We start from the raw sequence: 7,457 nt of genomic DNA on the forward strand, positions 1-7,457 counted from the left end.
TAAGAAAAATGTGGTGAGGATAGGATAAATGTTACTGCAGATTTCCGAAAGGAATGTTGTATGGAAATAGCATATCAAATTGAAGAGAAAATCAATTCAAAAGGTGGAAAAGGCAACAAAAATAGTGATTTATCCAGAGGTGTTGATAACATTTTCCAATTGGCATTTAGAACTGGAGATGTTTGGAAGTTGATTGATGAGATTTTTAGCATGTGGGAAAACATTGCCATTAAAAACTAGAGGGTCAAAAAGTCTAAGCCATTGATATGTAGTAACAATAAATCAGCTCCTGAAATGAAGCGGCTTCGAGACGATATGACTATCACACTTTGGAGGGCGATGCAAGGAGTGAAAGATGAAAAATTGTCAAAACAATATTATCTCGTGTGAGGTCACGAGAATTATCATTGGAGGAAATGTCTGAAGAATTTCAAAAGTAAGTTTGTTGAATTATTTTTATTTATTTCTAGATTATATTTGTTCTTTAAATAAAACATTTTGTTCTTGGTAGTATTTGTTATACAAATAATTATATTAACTTTTTCTTACTTTATCTATGCAGTCACAAAGTTTACATGAAGATTCAAGAACAAATGGTTAGATTGTTGAATGAAGATAGTTGGGATGATGTTGTACACAACTATCCAGATTCAAGTTCTACATCAACATTGAAAGCTTTTTATTTTGCATTTTAAAAGATATCTTGATTTATACATTCATTTTTATTCATCTATGTACTATTTTTAATGTATAACTTACACATATATTTGTTTATTTTATAAAAGATAAGGAATGATGATAATGGAGCGCCAGATAGTTTCAAAACATTTATTGAAAAAATAAAGATCGAAGGAGTGAGGAAGAAATGTATTAAGAATGTTGAACTTCATCCAACTCTTAATCATTTCATTTGGAATGGGCTAGACACTATCCAATATCAAGTAATACAAGGCGACTGTGAAGACATTGCTAAACTCATACATAAAAGGGATTATGCCCTACTCATTGCAGATATTCCCCATGGTATCAATATTCCAAACATTGACTATGATAGTGACCCTTATACCTATCAATCTCTTAGTAAACTGGCTACAAGACTTGTAGAAGTCACATCATCACCATTATGGAGATTTGTGACATTTCATTTAGACACAAAATTGGCAATGATATTGTCAAGCTTCAAGGGAAAAACAAATTCAAGGATGCAGCTTACATGGTAAGACGTTTAAAATCTATATTTGTTTAATATAGAAAAATTCATTTATGTACAAGTTAATTGAACTTTTACTATTTCATGCTATAGGAAAAATTCAAATCTTCTTAACAATGAAGATCAACAATTCCTAAATGATTATGAGTTCATTCATATTGATAGTTGGGAAAAAGATGATAGCCATTTGTCTATGATTTTTAATCGGGTAGATGGAAAGATTCATAGCCAAATACTAACTTATGATGTCGTTGTGAGAAAACTAACATATGAAGACAAAGAAGCAAAAGGAGAGATAGTTAACATTTATCAAAGACGACAATTATTGATTAACTATCTTATAGACATATGTTCAAATGAAGGAGATTGAGTTCTGGATTTATTTTCTGGCTCAAGTAAATTTTATTATATGGAATTGAATTTCAATATGTTATTTTTTAATTAATATGTCATTGTACTAATTTAGTTCATTATTTCTTTTCTGCTTGATAATTAGGTACAACGCTAGCATGTTGCCTTCAAAAAGGAAGAAATTTCATTGCAATTGAAAAAGATCCAGTACAGTGCAATTTCATTCAGCAAAGAATTAATGCTCTTCAATTTCTTCCAGATGCAATGCAAGAAATTGAGTTGAAGAAATGGGACTTTAGTGAATCACGTGTGCGAAAAAAGGCAAAGGAACCGCAAACACCATTACATGGAATGTTTGGAAAGACATAAATTGGGAGATTCACAGACATCAAAGATCCATTAGAATAGGAAAATGAGCAAAAGGAAGCAGAAAATATTGTGGAAGAAGACAATGATGAAACTCTAGAGGACGAAGAGTTTGGATTACGTGACATCGTTGATTAAATTTAAGTTATGCTTGGAAATCAAGCTTTGCAATGTTTTGATTTTGACATTTTATAAGAAGAATAAACACTCAATTAGTGTTGTTATGTGTTCAATATTTGTAATATGTGATTTTCGCATTAATTTTTAAGTTAATCATTATTTCTAAAAAAAAGTGATTATTATTATTTTTTTGACATGAAATTCATAAAAAAAAAGCCATTATTTAACCATTTTTAGTTAAAATTTTCGTATAAAAATTGCGATTTTGAAATGTGAATTCTAGCAAAAAAATATCAAAATGTGTAGTTTTTTTGTTATATTTATGTTAAAAATTGTTATTTTTATGTCCATTGTTAAAAAATATTGTTTTTTAGAAACAATTATTTCATGTGGATTGAAAAATTAATTAAGAATGTATAAATATGTGGAATATTGAAAATTCAAAATATCGACCTTCTAATTTAAAAATGCAAAACGATAAAAACCTCACTACAAAAAAAAAAAAAAAAAAATAGAAAACAAGAGAATATGAAGAAAATGACCACTTAAAAAATTATCAAATTTACAAAATAATTGTTTACATTTTGTACATCAGAAAATTTAAAGCCAAAAAACAGGACCTTTAAAAAAAGGGTCTAATGCAGAATACCCACTTTTTCAAATCAGCATGAATCACTACCATTCTAAAACGTAATGTAGATAAAAAAAATAAAGTGCCAAAAACTATGCTCTAAAAAAAACATCTGGGTTCTATGTTATCACTCAGGCTGTTCCCTGCCTCCTGAAGGGAATACGACCGAGGTAACCACTAACCAATATTTTAGCTGCAAGTCTTAGCCTACCTACAACCAGAGATGGCTCTCTCTTTATAATTTAGCTTTGTTTTGGTGTATTTTAGGCTAGTTATAATGCTCAGGGTTTTGTTTTAAGTTTGTTGGATGGTGATTCCAGGCAGAACTAGGATGCAAGTCCAAAACAATATATACTATTGGGCAATGGAGTCAGTGGTGGTGTACTGCTGAAAGTGTTTCTTGGGTGAATAGTGATGCTACAGAGCAAGATAGGCAATCTAGGAACAATTTTCAAATCTGGAAATCGATGGAATGAAGTCAGGGAATGAAAGGAAATCAAGAATATTTCATTATGCTGGCAGAGGGAAAGTGTATGAACATTATCTAGGAGCAATTGAGAATTCCTAAATGGTATTCAAAGCGAAGGAATTAGTGCAAACATGAGCAGTTAAGAATTCATATTTATGACTAATCCTGAAGAAAACATAATTAATAGCAGAGATTGAGCACATGGTGCATTAAAAAAAAATCCTTGGCTATTCTTCTTCTCTGTTACTAAGATTATGGAACATATATGAAATTTGTAAACACAGAAAAAATAAAACACTATTTAGAATAACTTATTGTTCCATTGAATGAAACAAGAATTCTATAGCAGGTCCCAGAACATAATTTGCACATTTAGGCGGTGCAGAAACCATGAAATTCAACAGCCATTTGTATTAGAGAGTCTCAAAAATTACAGCGCAGTCTAGAAAGAAAATCACCAACCCCAAATACATATTATGTGGAGGTATTTATACATAAAGGAAAATACAAAATATCATGAAGATAAGTCTTGAACTCATAACTTCCTTTACCAACTCTTAAGAAGTAGTAAGTGAGGGAATAAATGTTGTAGTAAATATGAATGTGCTAGCTGTCCAATTTGTTAGAGGTATTTTGACTTTCTGGGCTGAGTGAGTCGGTTGGTCACTATGCATTGATTTCTGTGTTTGCTGCATTGATGCTCCTATGTTGTTTGTCGCTGTCTTGGCCTTTATCATCGGTGCTTGATTTCTTTGCATCAACGAGCTGTAGTCACCATTCAATTTTTGTTTTCTTGTTGTTCTCTTCCCTTTGACAGGTGGACCGTGCCTCTGTATTGGCTGACCTGTAGCTGATCAAAAGAATTAATGAACAAAATTACCTGAGCAATGTCTCTATCATTCCTTTCCACCAATCCTCCATAGGCAGCTGAGGTCTTTGTATTTTTATCAGCGTTTCATCAGCTTCAGTGTATCTATAAAAGTTTGGTTGGACTTTGAAGATATGGTTTATCTCATGTTTAATATAAAACAGATTTTCCAGCTTGTCATAAAGACTCTGTCTAGATGGAGGCCTTGTTTCTTCTGATGTGCTCGAGGATGCTGTGATTTGATTGGAGGCATAGTTGTTTACTCTGTTGGCATAATTCTCATGTGATAGCAGTCTTCTAGCACTGGTTAATAAAATGGGTAGCCCTCTGCTCTGCAATGATGCAAACTTTATTCTAAAGTCATTTACCTCTGCCTGCATCTCTTGCCATTTTCTCTCCAGAGTTTGCACAAAATTCCTTAGGGTCAACACACTTTTTACTAGCAAGATGGTATCTATCTTGTTCCTGATACCTATTGCTACCAACTGCTCTTTGGTATGAGTGTTCAGGAATTGGATCATTCTGTTGGCTTGCTCAAGCATATTTCCCAAAGATGCTCTAGCCTTTTTATTTTCAAACTGAGCTAAGCCTATCAATTCCATTTGCTCATGAATAGTTTCAATGGATTGCCATTGGTCTGTAATGGATTGGCCAATTTTGGCCCACAAAATTCTCTTGACTTCAGCCAGAGTCCTGTCAAGAGTAAGCTCCTTTTCTAGCTCCTTTATCCTTTTCTCCAGGGTTTTCACTTCCCTTGTTTTCTCAGCCACATCCATCTTTGATTTGTCATATCTTTCCTCAATTTTTTCCAGCTTTTCTTTGGCCTCTTTTAATTCTATCATATGTACTTCCAGCGCCTTTATTTTTTCCATCATTTCCTCCATGTTGAGGCTGGCCTCTTGCTCTGCTGGTGCTGTCGTTGTTGCTGAAACTGTTGCTGAAGTTGAGGTACCTGCTATTGATGATGGATCAGAAGGAGGGGGTGTTGTGGTGACTGTAGGAGGTGCACTCTCAATAGTTATAGTTGTTAGTGCTGGGTGAGAGGCCAACTCTCCCTGTCTTCCTTGCAATGATTCCTCCAAGGCATTCGCCATTTATATCAATATTTTATGCATCTTCATGAGCAAGGTGACCACATCCTCCTCTTCTTTTTGTTGTGCCACCTCTGTAGTTTGAGGATGTAGTGTAGCTAGCAGCCTGAGTTGTCTTCTAAGGGCTGCTATGTCTTCCTCCTTCTTTTTGATCAAGGCCTGAATGCCCTTAGGATCCTTGGGATCATGTCCCAACTCTATGATAATCTCCTCCAAGGATTTGATTATATTATCCTTAGCCATTGAGGAGGCCTTCTCTAATTCTAGTTGGGCAGCAGTATTGTGCAATGAATTTTGCAATCTATGGGCCAACAATGTTTTGTCTGCCAAGGTAGAATACACCATTTTTCCGGTCTGCTTGTGTAACTCAATCTGGTCTATTGGATGGATATCCTTGGAGAGAACTTCCATATTAGTTCTGATATAGTCAGCAGTTGATTGTGGTTGCTGCGTTGTAGGTCTGAAATGACTGAGGGTCATTTTCCCTTCTTGGATGTCATAGGCTGCCATTAGCCTTTGTTGGTTAGTGGGAGCCATTCTTAGCAGTTGGTTGTAAAGTTGGAACCTCACTGGCTCATTTCTAGCTTTGATATCAGTGAATGCCTTCCTAATAATAGAGCCATGTCTGCTCTATTGCCTGGTGGATGTAACCTCCACAGCTTCTTGTCTTTCTTGCTCTGGCTAGAAGGAGATGGCTGATGTCTCCATACTTGGGGGAACTTGCTGTTCAGTTGGCCCCTCTGGCAATTCTTCTTCTGAATAAGGATTTAATCTCTGTCTATTTTCTCCTTACTGATCTGTAGATGTCCCTGTGGGTGTTTCTTCCTGTCTATCCATTTTCTTGGCCCTTTCCTCATTAATAGGAGTCTGTAACAAAGGAATTTCCATCACCTTTTCTTGAGTTGAAGGGTCTTTCCCTTGACTTTTTTCATTTGTAGAAACCGGCCGGTCTGCCATTGTCTCTTGCTGCTCAGAATGGTGCACTTTTTGTTTTGAATGCTGCACCTCTTTTCCTTTAGATGTTCCTGCTAGTGGAGCACTTTCTTGGGCAGGCTGTTGGGAAGTTGTGGCAGATGACGTGCCTTATCCAAGGTGTCGAGGAGATGTGAAAAACACCTGTCCAAAAGATTCTAAGTCAACTGATTTTTCAAGCTTCTTGATTGCTTTTTCTGTTATCTCTTCTTCATTAAGCTCTTCCACTAGTATGCCCTCTACCCATTCTTGTTGATTGGCATATTGTTCAATTTCAGGGATTCTGTGGTGGGGATACCCTGTCATATTGATGTGTGGGGATATTGTTTTCTACTCTTCTAAAGCTTATGAAATGTTCACGGTCATATGGTGACCAATCGAAACTCAGTTTGAGCTAAAGTTTCTCTCTCAGAATCTCATCATCATCCTTCCATGCTTCTTCCCTTTTACTAAAGATAAAGGGGCCCAATTGATGTCTTATTTTAAGTTGTGCCTTTTTCCTACCACCATAGAAGTGCTTTAAGTCTGCACAGTTGAATTGTTGATAGTGCTCCAAGGCAAAGAGTCTCATGGGGACATATTTTGGTAGTCTGCATGGGGCTAATTCACAGCCATAGATCCTTATTACAATGTGGTTTTGGTAGTAGTACCAGTCACCAATGCTGTATCCCTTTGAGAGGTGCAAAATTCTCTGCATTTCAGCAGTGAGCCTGGGAGGAGGATCTGCTGACAACAAGCAAGTGGCTGGGTAGATAAAAAGGTCAATGAACTCACAGTATGTGTATGGGGAGAGATTAACATGATGGAACACTAATGACCAAAATATTACAGACCTTCGCTCCCCCCAGAATCCAATTTCTTAAGGAAAATCGAGAAACTATTAGACTGATAGTACAGCAACAAATGATATATATATATATATATATATATATATATATATATATATATATATATATATATATATATGAAGTGTATTTGAATACCCTTTCCCTCTCTAATCCCATGAACTGCTCATGAATATTGTTGGCTATGAAGGTTGCATAGTCATACTTGACAACAGGGGGCTGTCCTAGAGCAAATATGGACATTAAAGAAAAGACAGTCTCATCCACAATTTCACTGGTTCTGAATCCTAGGATGTAAGATATCATGTCTATGAGCATTTTTCCTTCCTTAGTAAACTAAGCATGGTGATAGGGGATTGTGAATTTGGAGTAACACTCTGGTGGCATAAACAGCTTGGCAACTCGGTCAACTTCTGCAGAGGACAACTCTGAGGCTTGATCCAGTAATTGTTTCATTGAAACGGAGACTAGAGGTTGAGTTGGCTTGAATTGCAGCATCTGATTTATGGACTGAGAGGTAATATAAAAGAGGAC

Source organism: Pinus tabuliformis, chromosome Q (genome assembly GCF_031772625.1).
Source record: "Pinus tabuliformis cultivar Carrire ecotype Pingquan chromosome Q, CPIR1, whole genome shotgun sequence".
NCBI lineage: Eukaryota > Viridiplantae > Streptophyta > Pinopsida > Pinales > Pinaceae > Pinus > Pinus tabuliformis.